This window comes from Hyperoodon ampullatus (assembly GCF_949752795.1).
Source record: "Hyperoodon ampullatus genome assembly, chromosome: 6".
Taxonomy (NCBI): domain Eukaryota; kingdom Metazoa; phylum Chordata; class Mammalia; order Artiodactyla; family Ziphiidae; genus Hyperoodon; species Hyperoodon ampullatus.
Genome location: NC_136919.1, coordinates 117,635,716 through 117,648,123, shown reverse-complemented (window position 1 = coordinate 117,648,123; position 12,408 = coordinate 117,635,716).

The window sequence follows — 12,408 nt, the reverse complement described above, 5'->3', positions numbered from 1 at the left end:
TTGTTTTTTGCGGTACGCGGGCCTCTCACTGTTGTGGCCTCTCCCATTGTGGAGCACAGGCTCCGGACGCGCAGGCTCAGCGGCCATGGCTCACGGGTCCAGCCGCTCCGCGGCATGTGGGATCTTCCCGGACCGGGGCACGAACCCGTGTCCCCTGCATCGGCAGGCGAACTCTCAACCACTGCGCCACCAAGCCCCTGTATGTGTTTTTTAAGTCCATAATGAAAAATAGTGAGAGTTTACCTCTTGCCACATTCCAAAAATTGTCCCCCTACCCATCGCCCAGACAACCACTTTCACCCACTTCATATAAAATTTATATGCTAACACTGCATTTTTCTCAATGTATCAGTTTTAGGCATAGTGTATTTACTGACTTTTCTGTTATGATAATATGTGAAGTATTAGCTTTCTCATTGCCACCCCCACCTGTTGTCTCCCCATCCTCTCCATATGGTTGAATCACTATTTTTTTTTAATTTGTAAAAATTAATTAATTTTATTTTTGGCTGTGTTGGGTCTTCATTGCTGCATGCAGGCTTCTCATTGCGGTGGCTCCTCTTGTTGCGGAGCACAGGCTCTAGTCACTCGGGCTTCAGTAGTTGTGATGCACGGCTTATTTGCTCAGCAGCATGTGGGATCTTCCTGGACTAGGGCTCAAACCCATGTCCCCTGCATTGGCAGGAGAATTCTTAACCACTGTGCCACCAGGAAAGCCCCGCCATTTTAAAATTTTATATCTGTAATCAGGGTTTACATAATTAAGACTTATATAAATATTGTTTATGACAGAACTCATGTGGCACACTATGCATGCATTGTCTTTCCTGTATAGTTTTTCGTTTTTCCTGGAGTTATTAATTGCTCTTCTTTTTTTGCATAATTTTCTGTACTTCTTTTGAGGAGCTTCATCATGAAATCTACAATATCATTTTTGTTATCAAGTCTATGTTTTTTCTAGAGAGCTCCTTTTGAGAGTCCTTCATTCTCCTCCTAAGTCTGCTCTAGAGTATCCTCTGAGAATGCTCACCACTCCTCTGAGTTGCAACCCCATTTCCGGGAATCTGTGACTGTTTCTATTTGAGTTTATTTTTTTGTTTTTTTTTTGGTACCTATTCTCCCATAGCTTCCCAAGACACTGTGGATGGAACTGAATTTTCTGAATCTTTGCATGTTTGGAAAACATTTCTCTTCTGCTCTCACACTTGGCTGATGGATTAACTGGGTATAGAAACATAGACTGAAAATAATCTTATGTCATAATTTTAAGATACATTTGCTTAGGAGAAGTCTAATGCTATTCTTAATCCTTTGTGTGTAAGTTTTTCTTTGTTCTGTCTCTAGAAGCTTTTAAGTTCTTGGCTTTATGCTTGGTGTCCTGGAATTTTAGGATCAAAGACCTAGGTATAGGTCTTTCAGAATTCTTTGTTCTAGGCTTTTGGCAGGTTCTTTTAATCCTGTGTCATGTACTCTTTAATTCTTGGAACATTTATTATATTTATTTGATAATTTCTTCTTCTTCATTTTTTCTCTCTTTCTGGAATTTGTTAGTCATTGAACCTCTTGGGCTGATCTCCTGATTTTCTTATCTTTTCGTTCTTATTTCTTATTCCTATGTTCTATTCTGGGAAATGTCCTCAGTCTTATCTTCTAACCCTTCAACTGTATGTTTTATTTTATCTGTTAATTTCCAAGAACTCTTTCTTGTTGAATGATTGTTCCTTTTTCATAGCACCTTGTTCTTGTTCCATGGCCTCTCATATTTCTGTGAACATATGAGATTGGTTGCCTGTTCATATTTAAGAATGAGGAACTGCAAAAGTTGATTGGAAGCTCTGTGTTGCTTATCACTTTAAAGTGACTGGGATGAGACTTTGCCATTTCTTTGGAAGACCACTGCCCCTTAATATTAGTATCTGAAATTTTTTTCCTTGGGAACTATTCAGTTTCTCTAAAGAATCCTATTTTCCTTTCTGGAGAAAAGATGTGCATCAGCAGGTAAGGCAAGAGGAAGGGGCTCCGTGCCTGCTCCATAGTCAGACTTTCGACTGATACTTCCTTTTTAGCCCTGAATCTCACCCCCACTATTTGGTGCCTGGAGCCCCCAAGGCCATCACCTCTTCTGTTCTCTTTCTCCTAAGAATAAACCCTGCCTCCTGCCTAAGGAGTAAGAATCTGGTGCTAGTATTCTGAAGGTAGATAGGTTTCCTACTTATGTCCTCATTTTCCTCCCATGCCTCACCCTACCCTCCTCCCTTCCTGGTGCCTTCCCATTCTGAGCCTCTTCAGGGTCTACAGCATGGATTGGCTCTTTTCTCATAGATACCATTCTCACCTCGCACATTTCTCCTCCTTGGTGCTAAAATCGTTACCACTCCTCCCAGCATCGACGCCTCCTCTTCTCCTGCGAGATCCATTCAGTCTCCAAGTTCCACGGCTTCTTCCTCTCATCACCTCTCACACTCACCTGCTCTCCCCTTCTCTGCCTTCACTTCACCTCCACAGTCAGTCCCCTGTTGTCTCGTGCCTGGTTCATGCCAACATCCTTCATCTCACAGTCTCTTTAAGCTCTTGCGTATTTCTCTCCTTCAATCAGTTCTGCATCCCGTGGCCACACAAAGCTGATCATCTCACTCCCCTCCATTAAAGTGCAGACTTAGGATAAAATCTCAACTTGAGCATGAATCCTCAGCCTCCACTGCTCTCTTCAACCTCTCCCTCCTGGATCTTCTTCCCACTGCACACGCCCTCTCCAGCCATACTGAATTCCTCTGCTAAGCCATGCTCCCGCTTAATGCCAAGCCCATGCCATGTTGCTTTTTTGCTTTCCTTTTTCTTTTCAAGAACTCCTACGTAGACCCTGCCAGTGTCAGCTTAGATGGCATTTCCTCTGGATAGGTTTTCCTGGCCCCAGGACTAGTAGCTCCTCCTCTATACATCCCTAGGGTAACGCCACTTGTCTTCATTAAGCTACCAGCTCCTCCTCCTGAGCAGGGACCATAGTTTGATGACTGTTGCTTCCCCAGTGCCTAGCCCAGTGCCTGACACGTAGTAGATACTCAATAAATGCTTGTCGAACAAATGAATATATGAATAAATGATTGGATTCCCACGTTCAGATGCAGAAAGTGAGGTGGGAGAGGCCAAACGAATTATTCAAGGTCATCCAGCAGGGATCTGCACAGAGGTCCCTCTGGCTTCAAAGCCTATTGAATGATGGGCACGTCGTCCTTCAAGTGCACTTGCTTTCCTAGTCCCAGGCCTCTGACTCAGAGATGTCAGCCTTGGTGCCCCCGGGGATTAAATTTCGAGGGCCCTCTGGGGTGGTTTACCGTCGGCACTGATCTCCAGTATCTCCTGCCTGGGTCTACCAAGGTCCTGCAGAGGTCCCTGCCAGCCAAGTGCCTGTGATAAAAGACAGCAGCCCCAGAGGGAGGCAGGTGGGGGCCTCCGATTCAGCTCCAGGCTCCTTGGACCCGCCCTCCTTTCCCCTCCCCTCCTCATCCCCCTCAACGCTCATTTTCTCTGGCCCCGTACCCGGAGACACTCAGATTGCGAGGAGTTTCATGGGGGATGCAGTGGTGCCCTCAACTAACTGCTCCCTTAACGAGCAGAGGAGTGAGTTCCATTTTGGCCCAATTCAGAGGACACTGCCCTCTGGGGATCAGTCCGGGCTGAAAGTTCAGATTATTTTGCAGCTTTTGAAGCAAACATCCACTCCAAAAACATGATGTCACCAAAGAAGGCTCGATTACCCTGTGGGGTGCTGGCAGCAAAGACACCCCTCTCCCATCTCCAGCAGGTCCTCCCTCAGGGGAGAGACAAGAACACTCATTTCAAAGCAGGAATGGTGCTTCTGAGGGGAGTTGGCCCGGTGTCTTGTGTGTGTGTGTGTGTGTGTGTGTGTGTGTGTGTGTGTGTGAGAGAGAGAGAGAGAGAGAGAGAGAGAGAGACCCAGAAACCAGAGATGGGAAACAAAGCCTATGCAGGAGTTCTGAAAGGCTTTGATGAACTATCTCTGCAGCTCTAAGCACAGCTAGTTCAGGAAGCTTCCCTCTAGTCCAGCTCAGCCTAGGGTCTTTACTATTGACCTGGAAAGTGAAGGGGGCTCCAGCTAATATTTCTTCTGCTCCCCTAATGCCTTCCTCTTTGAGAGGCCAGCACTGAGCCCCAAGAATCTGCAAGGCAAACATGAACCCCTCATGTCCACACGTTTTCCCTTCCTCCCTTGCTTCGTTCACTCCTTTTCCTTTTGCTTCTATTCTTTCCTCATTCTGCATGTTCCTCTTTTTCCTTTTTCCTTTCTTCTGCTTCCTCTTCTCATCTTCTTTTCACGTTAAGCTAATAACATCTAACCTTTATTTATCCATGATGAGAGGCCAGCCCCTCATTTATCTAAACACCTTATGGGTAGTGTGTCATTTCATAAAAATTTTTTCCTTTAAGTGTTTTATAAGAGTAATCTTGCTTGTTGTAAAAAAAAAAAAAAAAAAATTAGAACGTACAGGTGAGCTGAAACCAAACAAAAAACAACAACAAAAAGTTAAAGTCCCACCATAATCACATCTTTGACATTGTGGTGTACGTTCTCCCAGATTTTGCTTTAAGAATGGACCCTTCCAAATCTACTAGGACATTCTTTAGAAGTCAGGAGTCCTGGGTCTGCAGTTGAAGCTCGGCCTTGAGCACATCACAGCCCCTCGGCCTCCCGTCTGGGGCTCAGTGTCCCCGGGCGGCACCTGCATCGCAGGAAGAGGCCTGCCCCTGCCAGCTGGTAGCACGCCCAGGTCAAGAGACCAGATTGTTTTTGCTCTCAAGAAAGCCCCAGCCCGTTGCCTTTTGCCACCATCCCGAGAATCAGAGCTGGATTCCGGGCATGGCCACACACCTCTTCACATCCCCTCGGGCCCAGCCTGACTTCTCAGCTTTCACTGTTTCTGCCAATGCGTTGGAAATGGCAGGGCTCCTGTGTTTCCTCCACCTGCACTAACAGAGGGAAAGTGCTGCCCCAGCACTCCTTCCACGTGCTCAGCATCCTCTGCCAGGTCCAGGTGCCCCACGGATGCAGGTGCCCCCGGGAGGCTCCTCTCCTGGATGGCTTGGGGCTGTTTCTTCCCTGGAGCATCATGGCCAAGTTTCCGTGGCCCTGCATGCGTGGACCCTGGGCCAGGGCCGTGGGTGTGGGCAGCTTTGGGTTCCATGTGGGCTCTGAACAGGAAGGGCTTTCATGTGGGTGCCATCTGGACTCCTGGGCCTGGCCCCGGCCCTGGCAGGGCCCGACGAGGGGGAGCTGCAGTGAGAAAAACACTTAGTGTTTGGGAGCCTGTTGGTGGCACGGGAGGACGGCAGGGCAAAGCGTTCGTGCAGGCTGAGAGCACAGAGACCAGTGGACCCTGTGGGAAGGAGACGAGAAAGCCGCTGCCACCTAAGAAGCAGCCTCGGCAGAGACACCGGGCAGAAAAGTCCGTCGGGTGGTGATGGAAAACAATTTCTCGAGCCTGCCTTTGCTCTCTCCGTCTCTACAGGCTCACTGAGCCTAATCAGGTCAAGCGTCCAGCTCCCGCTGCCAGACATGGTGGCATTGTTTCAATCCCCCGCCCTCCCCGCCCCGCCATCCCCTCCCCCCCTGAGAACCGAGTTCTGACAAAGGAGGCCCTGAGGGACAGGCCTGGGAGGACAGAGGCCAAGGGCTGGGGAGGCAGGGTCACTCCTTCTCTGCTCCCTCCCGCTGGTTATTTTTCTCCCTGGGACTTGAGGGAGAAAACAAGGCTGCCTCTGGAAGACCCGGAGGCTGTTTTTGTTTACATAAAGGCACTTTCTGAGCAAACTGCTCCCTGAAAGGTCAGCGCTCATCCCAGGCAGCGCTGGGACCCAGGGCGGGTTTGGGAGACGTGGGGAGAAAGGAAACCGCAGGCCACTTGAGGTCAGATGACTTCACCGGAGAGGGGAGGGGAGCTTCCTGGAGACGGGGCTCTGGGAGCCTCTTGCTGCTCCGTAGAACTCGAATAGGGCTTGTTTATCTGTCTTCCAGAGCACCCCACAGCGTGGCAGAGAGGCCAGAGCCACGGGCGGGACACAAGGGAGCTTGGCATCTGGGCCCGTATCCCACAGCCTCTGGCTTCACCTCCCTAGGCCTGAGTGTGCATGAGGGCACCAAGTAGAAGCACCTTGAGAACCCCCCGACCCATATATTCTACGTGTTCAGCAAACATTTTCTGAGCAAACGCCCTGCACCTGGTATGATACTAAACCCAGGGGCCCGGGGAAGGTGACCGATAGCCCTGGTTTGCCTGGGATTCTCCCAGTTGTAGTACTGAGCACCTGGGTGTTTGGTCAGGCCAGCCGCAGACCTCAAGCAGCTCAGGATCTGGAAACAATGTCAGCTGTATAACAGCATGTGATGAGCGGCCTAATAGAGGGTAAACAAGGGCATGGAACTCGAGAGACGCAGGGACTAGCTCTTGGGAGGAGAGCTGGGAAATTTCACTACGGTGACACCGGTTAGCAACGAGGAGCCATGGCTGGATTTCTTTTGGTTTTTTTGGGGTTTTTTTTTGCGGTACGCGGGCCTCTCACTGTTGTGGCCTCTCCCGTTGCGGAGCACAGTCTCCAGATGCGCAGGCTCAGCGGCCATGGCTCACAGGCCCAACCGCTCTGCGGCATGTGGGATCTTCCCGGACCGGGGCACGAACCCGTGTCCCCTGCATCGGCAGGCGGACTCTCAGCCACTGCGCCACCAGGGAAGCCCCAGATTTCTTTTTTTAATAGCTGTATTGAGGTATAGTTTATTTTTATTTCTATTTTTTTTAACTTAGAAAAATCTTTATGTGTTTATTTACTTTTGGCTGCGTTGGGTCTTTGTTGCTGTGTGTGGGCTTTCTCTGGTTGCAACGAGCGGGGGCTACTCTTCATTGTGGTGCGCGGGCTTCTCATTGCAGTGGCTTCTCTTGTTGCAGAGCACGGGCTCTAGGTGCACGGGCTTCAGTAGTTGTGGCACGTGGGCTCAGTATTTGTGGCACACGGGTCACTAGTTGTGGCTTGTGGGCCCTAGAGCACAGGCTCAGTAGTTGTGGCGCACAGGCTTAGTTGCTCCACGGCATGTGAGATCTTCCCGGACCAGGGCTCGAACCTGTGTCCCCTGCATTGGCAGGCGGATTCTTAACCACTGCACCACCAGGGAAGCCCGAGTTCAATGAATTTTAACAAATATACGTATGTTTTAACAATAATGTATACAACAAATATATATATATATATCCGTGTAACTGTGACACCAGTCAGAATATTTACATCACCCCAGAAACTCCCCTAGTGTTCCTTTAGCGTCAATCCCTTGCTCACCATCCCATCCCAGGTGACCACTTACCTGGTTCCTGTAACTATAGATTAATTTTACCTGTTCTTAAGCTTCTTATAAAAAGAATCATACAATCTGTACTCTTTAGAGTCTGACTTCCTTTGTTCAGCCTCATGTTTTTGAGATTCACCCAAGATGTTATATGTCTCAGTAGTTTGTTCCTTTTTTTACTCCAGAGAATGGATATACCACAATTTATTTTTTTTTTTTTGCAGTACGCGGGCCTCTCACTGTTGTGGCCTCTCCCGTTGCGGAGCACAGGCTCCGGACGTGCAGGCTCAGCGGCCATGGCCCACGGGCCCAGCCGCTCCGCGGCATGTGGGATCTTCCTGGACCGGGGCACGAATCCATGTCCCCTGCATTGGGGACATTTGTAGTTGTGATCTGTGCAGGTACAGTCCTCATCCAAGGACTCATGGGTGACCCAAGCACAATTTTGGGGTCTCTTATATGCACATATCTCTCTTATTCAGTGCCCTGCTCTGCAGATTCCAGTTGCTTCAGCTGCTGCAAACTCTGAACCCTGACTCCTCAGCTCAGCAAAACTGCTATGCTTAGATTAGACTTCAGACCTCTGCCTTCAGTTACAAAACTGTCTCCAGGGTGATCATGGTGTTTACCTCGTGGGTTTTCTTTCTCTCAGAAACCATAGTCTTAGATTTCCTTTTATCCACTCTCTGAAAACAGTTGTGTCATATATTTTTTCTAGTTTTATGGTTGTTTATAATGGAAAGACTATACCTGTTATCCTGTGATATCCAGAAGTGGAAGTCACCCAGTGGATTTCAGACAGGCAAGTCTCAAAATCACTTCAATTCGTATCATACGGTAAGGTGTTGAGGAGACCACTTAGGAAACTCTACCACATTTTCTTCTCCCTTTACATTCCTTCCTTTTTCTGGATCTTTTTTTCCAGTTATAGCCCTGCCCTCTGATGATTTGTTCCTGCTGGGACCTGAAGTGATAAACGATGTGTTTAATTCCTTTGGGTCAGTATTATGTCCTGGCAGTTCATAAATCAGCACAAGTCTCTCTCTTTTGTGGATAGCTTGCATTCCTCCTCCGTGTCACGTTCACAAATTAGATCATGAATAACCTGTACTAACCAAACTATCAGGGAGGTAAGCTTCTGATTGATCAGAGCCCCATTTACTTCTTCCTATACCTCCCTGCCCTTCTCCTTCTGAGAGGATCATTTCCTCAATTATCTGCTCATTCATTTCTTATTCTATACGTGTTTTTCCTCTCTCTACTTTATTTCTTTTTTTTTTTTTTTTTTTTTTGTGGTACGCGGGCCTCTCACCGTTGTGGCCTCTCCCGTTGCAGAGCACAGGCTCCGGACACGCAGGCTCAGCGGCCATGGCTCACGGGCCCAGCTGCTCTGCAGCATGTGGGATCTTCCCGGACCGGGGCACAAACCCTTGTCCTCTGCATCGGCAGGTGGACTCTCAACCACTGCGCCACCAGGGAAGCCCAATACTTTATTTCTTATTAAAAATTTTTTTTCTGGGGTCGTATGAATATGTATTTATCTTTGTATAAATTGATGTATATGTATTTATACATATAAATTCATATACATATATAGGATTTACACAACCTGATGGGGGATGTTCATGCATATGTTAGTGAGAATGTGTGTGGCATAATTTCTGTGGAATGAAGTTGGCAAAGTGAGGTTGGAGAACATCCAGAGGGAGAGAGAACTATTTATTTACTAAGCATTGACTCTGAGTCAAGGCACTAAAATATACCCTTTACACACAAACTTCATTTAATCTTCATTACTACTCTATGAAGTAAGGATTCTTATACTTAGTTTTCAAAAGGAAAGCTGGGGCTCAATGAGGTAAATGTAACTTGCCTCAGACACAGCTGATAAACAACAGAGCAAGGAGTTAAATCAGTGTTTCTCTGGCTCATATGTGGGCTCTTTTCACTATACAGTACTTTCTCCCTAGAAAGATGTCTGTTAAACAAAGTGATCAAAGGGCATGTAGTTCCCTGACTCGTGAGGGTGGGAAGAAGATGTGTGGGGAAGTAGACCTATGGTCCAGTATTGCCTTGATGGAAATGGTCAGATCTTAGGAATCCCCTCTAATAATCTCCCACCTGGAATCTGAGTGATCTGTGAGGGTTTGTGATCAGGCACTGGAGAATGAAGAGGGTGGGAGAACTTAGCCAAGGGGATCAGAGATTTAAGTAATTGAAAACTGCAGAAAAGGAGTCATAGGATTCACAAGGAAATGGTTCCAAATCTAGGAGGAGAAGGGATTGAGGATGAGGTCACAAGGAGAACAGAACCCTCAGGTGACAAAAAGGTCATTCGGCGCTGAAACTTACAGGAATCCACGGGGGGCGGGATTAATGAAGCAGACAGACAGCCTTCCCAGAAGTCACTCACACGTGAAGAGACAGGAACTGGGTGAGTGCAACCAGCCTCCCCTGGTCTCAGCAAGGGGTGCCAACATCATTTATTAGATCATCAGGATGAAACGAGTGGTTCTAGTTAGAAACCTTAGCACGTTATGAAAGTATATTGAAATGAAGCATCATGTCATGACAAGTGCGAGAAGAAGGGAAGGAGTCAGAGAGTTTGAAGAAGAGAAGAAAGTAAAGGAACGTAAGGATTGCGCAGAGATTCTGCCACCCTGGCCAAGGGAGACAGACCGAACTGGGTGGGGTTCAAAAACGGGGTGGCTAGAAAGCTGTGCTCTGATGAATCCTGATGATTTGCTAAGTTCTCCCCAGGCTCAATTAAATGTAAACACTCCTTGCTTTGGAAAGGCGGCATGACATCTTTACTTTTTCATATTTTAAAATAAAAATAATTGATGAACACATTCACAAAATCCAAAAGGTGCCAAAGAATATACAGGGAAATGTAGGTCTCCCCCCACCCTTGTCACCCACTTCCCCAGCCCTCCTTTCCAGAAGGACTCCTATTATCAGGCTTACGTGGTTCCTTCCAAAGAGATCTGCAGCATTTAGAAACAGCTATGAATATATTGATAGCTTTCACAAAGTGACAGCACACTGTACATGTTCTTTTGCACTTTGCTTTTTATACATTTTAACTTTTTGAATATTTTTTGGAAATTATTCCTTATCAGTACCTAGACAACTGCCTTATTACTTTTTAAGAGCCACATACTTTTCCATCGTAGAGCTGTATCATAATTTAACTAGTTTCCTACTGATGGGAATTCAGGTTAACTTCCAATCTTTCGCTATTACATACTGCATACTCGGCAATAAACATCCTTGAACATACATCTGTGTGTGTGTGTGTGTGTGTGTGTGTGTGTGTGTGTGTGGTATGGGGGAGCAGGGAGGACCTAGGAGTGGAGGCGCAGGGTCAAAGGATACGTGCATTTTGAACAGTGGAGAATGGTTGTCTCCCTTTTTTAAATGCGTGCTGGCTGCTCATTTGTGAAACCATCTGCCTGATGGGAGGAAATCGATCAGATATACCACGACATACGCTCTTTGTTTCAGTTCTTCCAACAATGCTGTGAGGTACAGAGGCAAGTCCTTCCTATATTTTGTCCAAGAAAGTCAAGCCCAGCAAGGCGCTGGCGATCCCAGTGTAACCCGGCAACTTCCGGTCTGTCTCTTGGGTACCCTAACACTGGGAAAGGTTGCAACTCTCTGGATAAAGGACAGAGATGCTAGGTGTCTAGAACTATGTGTCCTTCATGATAAATAGCCGAAATCAGCTTTCTGGTCCAAACCAGTCTTAGCTGTGGGCCTGGGGTCTTCTGCTGCCTCCAGCTCAGCTTGAGCAGAGCTAAGAGAGCACAGCTGGGCCTGCTCCCAACCCACCAGGTTCTGTGATGTCTTGGGGTCCTGAGACAACGTGGCCGGGCCACCCCCAGACACAGGATTCCCCAGATCCTAGAGCATTTAGATGTCTTTTTAGTGTCCGCATACCCACATCCAAACACAAGAGGACTTTTGTTCTGAAATGGGGCCTTGGGGAGCCTGCCCTAGCCACCCGAACCCCTCCTCTGCGACTTGGGGAGATGATGAGCTATAAACAAGATGCGGCTCAGTGCGTTACTAGCATCGCTTTGGGTCACTTGGTTTAGCTTGGAACCACCACGGAATAATCACGCTTTTGATGGGCAGCCCCATTTCATTTCCTTGTTCCTAGGGCGTTTCTACCCCCAGCCTGGCCTATAGCCCTTTCCCTCTTAGCTTTCCAGGTTTTGAGGAAACAAAAGCTGTTCCCAGTGTCCCCCCAAGTCAACCCCTTGGTTGGAACTGGGGTGTCTACAAGACCCCCCACCCCGCCAAGCCCAGAGAATGTCTCCCCTGGGCACTGCCAGAACTGGTTTATGAAATTTCTCTCTCAGACCTTTCGAGTTGCCTGGGCACACACTCCTCTTAGATGCTGTTTCTGATTTCAGGTCTTTTCTGACTGACTGGTTCGGTCCTAACGTGTTCAGAATATTTCCCAAGGAATTCCAAGTTCTAAGGAAGGGCCTTGGGGCTGCTTAGGAAAGCCTCTTTAACTAAAGAGTTCCCCACCCCCTTTTAAAAAATTGTGAACTATATCATACATTCAGCAAAGTACAAAAACATATATGTACAGTTTAAAAATATAAAATTAAAGCCAACACCCATGGAACCATCACCAGGTATAGACATAGAATATTGCCAGTACTCTAGAAGCCCCCTCTGTGGCCCTCCCTAATCGATTTGATATGTTGAAATTCAGGTGAGAGCTCTCCTCCTAAGCAAGTCTGAAAAACAATGAGTCACTGTCCTTCTGGAATGCCCCTCCAGCTATACTCACAGCATCCAGTCACACACAGGGCTGTCTTCTCCCGGGCCTTTGAAGCTCTGGAACTTTGCTCACATCCAGCCCTGCCTCCCAGCCCACCAATGGGTTAAGAAGAAATATTAGCAGGTAAAAAACTTCACAAATGAATTGTATTCATGAGGGAGAAGTGGCTTTTTACGGTGGATCTTCCTTTGCCTTTTCTTTTTTTTTGAAAGTCTTTTTGGTAGGTTGGTTTGTCTTAGGCCACTGTCAAGGACTTCGG